The sequence below is a fragment of the Notolepis coatsorum genome (genome assembly GCF_963971535.1).
Source record: "Notolepis coatsorum genome assembly, chromosome: 10".
NCBI lineage: Eukaryota > Metazoa > Chordata > Actinopteri > Aulopiformes > Paralepididae > Notolepis > Notolepis coatsorum.
Window position 1 is genome coordinate 132,233,978 of NC_140174.1, and position 7,129 is coordinate 132,241,106.

The following is a 7,129-nucleotide window of genomic DNA, read 5'->3' on the forward strand; positions in this document are numbered from 1 at the left end:
TTTCATACGAGGACGTTAGTAATTGATAATAAAAACCTGATACAAAACCTCCCAATGTATCTCTTTCATAGAGAAATTTGTGGTATCTGTGGTGTTCAATTGGTATGAGTAATGGAACACCGTGAGATCTCATACAAAGTCGTAACTGTATGTAAAAAAGCCATGTGGACTCGGTGAGGTTAAACTTTATGCATATTTCGACATAACTACACAGGCCCTTGTTATTAAAAATATCCCCTAATGAGTGTATGCCTTTCTCTTCCCATATAGGGAATCTTATAGGTCGTTTTCCCATTAAGAGTGCATTGTTATTGAATATGGGAGTGTGATTATGCCATTCTTGAGGGTTAGGATATTTCTTTTGTGTTTCCCGCCATGTTCTGATTGCATGGGTAATTATTGGGCCAAATTCTCGCTCACAATGCTTGATTGAAAGTTTAGTGTGTGCTATGTCTTTCAGTCTCTGTGGGGCTACCATGTTTTCTTCTAATTCTCTCCAAGATACCAAAGCCTGGGGGTCAAACCATATCTTCAATGGTCTTAATGTGAAGGCCTTAAAATATTGTAAAAAATCTGGGACTGCCATGCCACCGTCTGCTTTATTTCTCTGTGCGGTGGATCTTTTTATGCAAGGTGGTTTGTTATTCCAAATAAATTTGTATGTGGAGGTTTGTAATCTTTTCCAGTAGCCCTCTGGAGGAGGTAACGGAAGCATTGAGCTGAAGAAATTGATTCTTGGTAATACATCCATCTTAACTATTGATACCCTTGCCTGTACTGAGTTTTTAAGTTTTGCCCACCTGTCCAGGTCGTCTTTGATTTTGTTCTGTATTTTTGTGTAATTGTGCTTCACCGTTTGTCTTATGGTGGGAAATATTTCCACACCCAAGCATCTGAAATGTTTGACCATGGGTATCGCACCTGGGAGGGTTGTGTCTTTTTTTGCACTGGTGTTAAGAGGAAGAAAAGCCGACTTAGGCCAATTTATTTTAAATCCCGATAAATCACCAAAGTTTTCTATCAACTTGAGTATATGCGGCAATGTGTTGTTGGGGTTTTGCATGAACAATATTACGTCGTCCGCATATAAACTAATTTTATGATGTGTGCCCTTGATTACTATTGGTTCTATGTGTTGGGATTGTCTTATAAATTGTGCTAAAGGTTCTAATGATAGATCGAATAGTCCGGGACTAAGAGGGCAACCCTGTCTGGCTGAGCGTGATACCGGAAAGATATCGGAGATGAATGTGCCTGTTGTAATCCTGGCCGATGGGTCCTTGTATAGTACTTTAATCATATCAATGAATCCTTTTCCTAACCCCATCCTTTCTAATACTGCCCATAGAAACGACCATTCCAACCTGTCAAATGCTTTCATAGCATCCAGGGATAGTATCGCCTTAGGTGTGGTGTCCTCTTTGTCTGCATCTAGTACGTGCAGTATTCGCCTTATGTTATCATTGATCAGGCGACCTTTTATGAAGCCTGTTTGGTCCGGATGAACTAAAGACGTCATATGCTTTTGTAATCTGATGGCTAATATCTTAGAGTACAGTTTGACATCGGTTCCGAGGAGGCTTAAAGGACGGTAACTACCGCACTCAGTGGGGTCTTTGTCTTTTTTGTGAAGAACTGAAATGAGTGCGGTATTTTGGTGTTTATGGAAGCTTCCCTCTTTGACTGAGTATAAGATCATATTTAGTAATAAGGGTCCAAATATGTCCCAGCAAGAAATGTACATTTCTGATGGGATACCGTCAATTCCCGGAGCCTTGCCGTTTTTCATTCCGGATATGGCCTTCTTGAGTTCTTCTAATGTGATCGGTACTTCTAACTGTTTAGCGTCGTCCTCCGTAAGTTTAGGGAGAGTAATTTGATTAAGATATGTGTCTAATTTGTCTTGATCAAAGGTCGTTTCTGAATTATATAAATCGGAGTAGAATTCTTTGAATGTATCGTTTATTATTTTGGGTTCTGTTACTAGAGCTTGTTGTTTCCTAATGGCAGTTATATCTGCAAATTTTGCATTCATTCTTAGTCGCATGGCTAATAGGTGACTAGGTTTAGAGCCTTGGAAGTACTGCTGTTGTCTTGTGCTGCGTATTTGCAATTCCGATTTTTGTCTGTATATTGCTTTGATCTCTGTCTTTAGAATGTTAACCTGGTTTTCTAGTCTAGTAGAGTTGTTGTATTTTAAAGAATTAAAAAGCGTTGAGTAAAGCGTTTCCATTTCAGATAGTTTTGTGTTTTGATTTTTGTGCAATATGGAGGAAAATCTATCCGAGAAATCCTTGATCATAGTCTTTACCGACATCCATAATATTCTGGGATCTTGCACAGAGTTAGCATTATCCCGTAGGAATATTGTGAGAGCTTCTTTAATTTGTGTAATGAATTCATTGTTGTTAAGCAGCATAGAATTAAAACGCCATCTTGGGGCCCGGGAAGATAGTGTACCAAATGTTGCTTTCAGGATTAAGTAGCAGTGATCTGATAGCGCATTGGGTGTCATTTCCACTTCATATTTATCAAATATTCTCGGGGATGCAAAGACGTAATCAATTCTGGATAGTGTGTTGTGTCTCGTCGAACGACAGGAGTACTTGCGGGTCATGGGGTTAAGTGAACGCCATAAATCAGTTACCCCTGTTGATTTCGACCAATCTTTTAATGCTTTAGATGAATTTTTTTGTTCGCTGGAAAAGGTAAGGTAAGTTTTGTCTATCCTTGGGTTCCAAATGGCATTAAAATCCGCACCTATTATATATGAGTACTCGGGATGGTTTAACATTTCTCCGGTTAGTGAAGTGAAGAAACCCACTTCGTACAAATTTGGGGCATATACCGCTGCCAATGCAATTTTCCTGTTATTGTGTATAATCCTAGCTATAGTTATGCGCCCCTCAGCATCCGACCATACCCCTTTCAATTCGATATTTAATTTGCGTCTGACGACTATGGCTACCCCTCTAGTTCTCGTAACAAAAGAAGAGTGACTAATATTATGGTATATGTTATCCGCTAACGTATTTATGTCTTCCTCTAAAATGTGCGTTTCGCTTAATAGAGCCACGTCCACATGTTCTTTTTTCATCAGTGTGAGCACGCTTTTGCGTTTGTGTTGTTTGTTTATCCCACCGGTGTTCCATACCATTATATTCAAACTAGCCATAATCTATGCATGTTTTTGTGTAGTTTTTGGTAATGCTTCTGGAGTGTGAAGCTTCCGGTTTAGCTGCAATATGTAGCGCACGCAATTGGTTACAGCTCCGCTCCCGTTATCGTTAATTTCGTTTAAAAACCTTATTTGGACAATACCAAAAGAGATTAGACCACATCGTATGTATTGATGAGACCCTCTACTAACTATATCAAAAGACAACATGGATAAGGATAAGAGAAAGGGTGGAAGGAAACAAGACACAGCAATTCTAACGGCGCCGATTGAAACACGTTCAAGGAAAATGACAGGCGACGCTGTGGCAGATCCGTTGGAGACAAGCCCCGACGCGGGGAATATAGAGGAGAATACACAGGGACCAAGGACAACTGGCCCCGAGAGGGAGACAATAGATGACAACATAACAGGAACATCAGAAAAAAGTACCGTGAAGGAAAAAGCAGGCGATTTTGAGAAGATAATAGCAAAAACATCCATCGGATCCCTCACTGCTCCAATAACATCAACTGACACAAGCAGTTCAATTACACAACCCGACTTCAACTCTCTGACTATCCTGATAAAAGAACAGATGGTCGCTTTCAAAGCACACGTAAAAGAACAGATGGTCGCTTTCAAAGCACACGTTGAACACATCGATACTAAATTCGAAGAGGTTATGAGAGCGGGCGCTTTACAGTCCATGCGAATCACGACAGTGGAGAATACGGTGACAGAAATTACACGGGCAGTCAAGGCGAACGAAGGTGGCATGACAGAGATGGGAAAAGAGATGGAAAGAGTGAAAGAAGAATATCGGAGGGAAATACAAGGGCTTAAAAACGAAGCGACGGAGAGGCTACTAGAAACCCAACGCTACCACAGGCGGAATAACATCCGCATTGTAGGGCTTGATGAAGCAGTAAACTGCGAAGATCCCAACTTTCCAACAGTGTTATCAACGATTTTGGGTAACATCGATCCAAACACAGTGCCAGAAGTGGACCAAGTTTACAGAATCGGTTCTCGGGGGCAAAGAATCAACGGGCCAAGAGTCATCATTGTCACCCTGCGGAAGACTACAACAAGGGATGACATCATCAAATTTGCTCGCAACCAACGTGGGAATCTGAATTATGGTGGTAAACCAATATTTATCTACGAAGATTTGAGCAAAGATGCCATCATCCGACGTCTACCATACAAGGAGGTGATGCAAAAGCTGTTCAAAGCCGGTTACAAGCCAAGGCTATCATACCCGGCGCTGTTATCATTCTTGGGCAGTGACGGCCGCAGGTCAGGTATATACACACCTATTGAAGCTGAGGATTTTCTGAATCGAAATGGAGCAAATAACCCAAGGCAGGACGAAAATGCCGGAAACAGATAAGCCTCTTTCTCAATGTATACCAGTGTTAGAATGACTTTATTGTGTTCATCAAGGTAGCAGACGATATGCAAGCCGTCTATAACAATGTGTACTGTGTATAATACGATTCATAATACATTATAATTTCAGTCTCTGGTCTCTGAGGAGACAAATACATATCATTGCAAAAAGATCTATCTGGAATATTCTGGGTTTATTGCTCAAATGCCCTGGGTCTCTTAGATCATTCTGGAACATAAAATAGTCTAGGCACTAGTATACTCTACAACCTTCTAGAATATAAGGCACCATGACAACGAAGCCTACAACTCTAACAATAAACATCCGGTGTGTATACACATAGCAGATAATAAATTAAATGAAGTTCAATCAGTCCTTAATAATATTTTAAAAATTAACCACACTTAAACGTATGAACACTACAAGGTTATTCTAACAATTTAAGTAATCACTCCATTGAAGGCACATTGAAGCTCTAAAAGGCGCTGCTTTTCTATCTTATCTAATCTGTTAATTCGGTTCTAGTGGCTTCTCCACGTTGATAATTATTCTATCTCTCATTCCTTATCTATATCTTTCCATTGATTTTTATTTTATTTAATTTTTTCTTCTCATTACTCTATATTTTTTAAAATATATTTTAACTTACATTGTTCTTTTCCAATGTTCTTCACATTAAGGTGTCAATATTGCTCTACAATCTTTTCCTTTTTTCCTTTTTTCCACACGTTAGTAGAGGGTTCAAATGAATATGTCGATGAAAGTTTATTCTCTTTTTTTATTTTTTATTTTATTTTTTCTGTCATTTATCACAATACTTCATTACAGTAAGGGAAGGTGCAAGACCAAAAGCGACATTCTATTGCAATAGAATGGAAATGTTAGATCCTATGGCAATTAGCATAGGAAGATTAAGATTACAATGCTCAGTTTGGGCAATCCGGTGGACTATGGGAGAAAGTCAATCGCGGAGGATGTGTTCTTGGAACACAGGCCTGTACGACTTTCTGGGTGAGGGGAAAATAGGGGATTTTTATTTGTATATATATATGTTTTTAAGCTCAGCTCTCAACGGGACCTCATTAATTGGATGTACATCTATTGTAGCTTCATTGTTCTAACTTCTTGCGAATTAAATAACAGTAGAATGACATGTTCTCCTTTTGTTGGGGACTACGTGTAACCTACCGAGGAACCTCAAGAGGTCCCTGGGAACCTACTTTGGGAACAACAACTACCCCCGGTTGTACTCAGCCTGCTTGTGTGGGCAGATGGTTAACATTATGTTGACGTCCCCGTAGGCATAATGCGGCAGTTGCATCCGTCTTTTAACACAATAACCCACATAACCCATTCAAGAGTTATCAGGCTGCTTCTTCTTCACCGGGAAGCTGAGGAGCTCAGATGAGAGAGAAGGGCTTTGGAGAGAGGGGTGGTGTTCAGGTTGTATTCAAGTGTGAATATGGATAGGATTAGACATCAGAATCACGTTATTCACCGAGCACAATACATAAATTATGCAGGAATTCTGTCTTGGTGGCAGCGGTGCAGAGGGAAAAAAACATAGAGTTTCAAGGTACATACTGTATGGACACACAATGAGGACCTCTCAGGTGAAATATGGATAGATGGAGAGGTACACACATACAGTAGGTATGATAGTTACTGTAAGTAGATGACAGAGAGGTATGTACACAGATACAGTCGGTAGATTGGTACAGTAGGTAGATAGATAGACAGATGGAGAGTTGTGTACACATACATATACATAGATAAGTAGGTAGTCTGAACTCTGAACCCCATTGCAGTGCATACTGTACTCTGTTGCCTATACTCAATTCATATCTACCGCCTTCACTGTCTACAACTGCCTTACACTGTAATCATAACTACCTACCTCACACTATAGTCTACCCATATAACTCTGTATGATAGCATGTACAATAATGCTGTATATATTTATATATTTATATATTAATATTAATATTTTTTTATTTTTATTTTTTTTCTTCGTTTTTCTCCCATCCCAATGTTAGTCGTTATGTCAATTCCCAATCCCCTTCCTGGTCGTTGTGCACTCTACCCCCTACCGTTGGTCCGGGAGGGCGGAGACTATCACATGCTTCCTCCGACACATGTTTACCCAGCCCACCGCTTCTTTTCACCTGGCAGCGCGGACTCTCACTGGGAGAGTGTAACGTGTGGAAGGTCACACTACCTCTCTTAGATCCTTCCCTTGCTGTGCAGGCGCCCCGACCGAACTGTAGGAGTCGCTGTTTACAACGACCAGGACCCACCCTCGCCGGGTTTCCCACCCTCTAACACTGCCAATTGTGTTAGTATGGACGGTCGGCCAACCCGGAAGCACCACAGCTGGATTCGATCCCACTGTCTCTGTGGTGGTAGACAGGCGCTTAGTCCGCTGCACTACCCGGCCGCCCTATATATTAATATTTACTGTATATATATATTTATCCACATTTGTCTGAATATACCTGCATATTATAATTTGTAGATACCTGTATACTATATCTATATTTGTATATCCCTTACCTACTCTTACTGGTTACACTGCA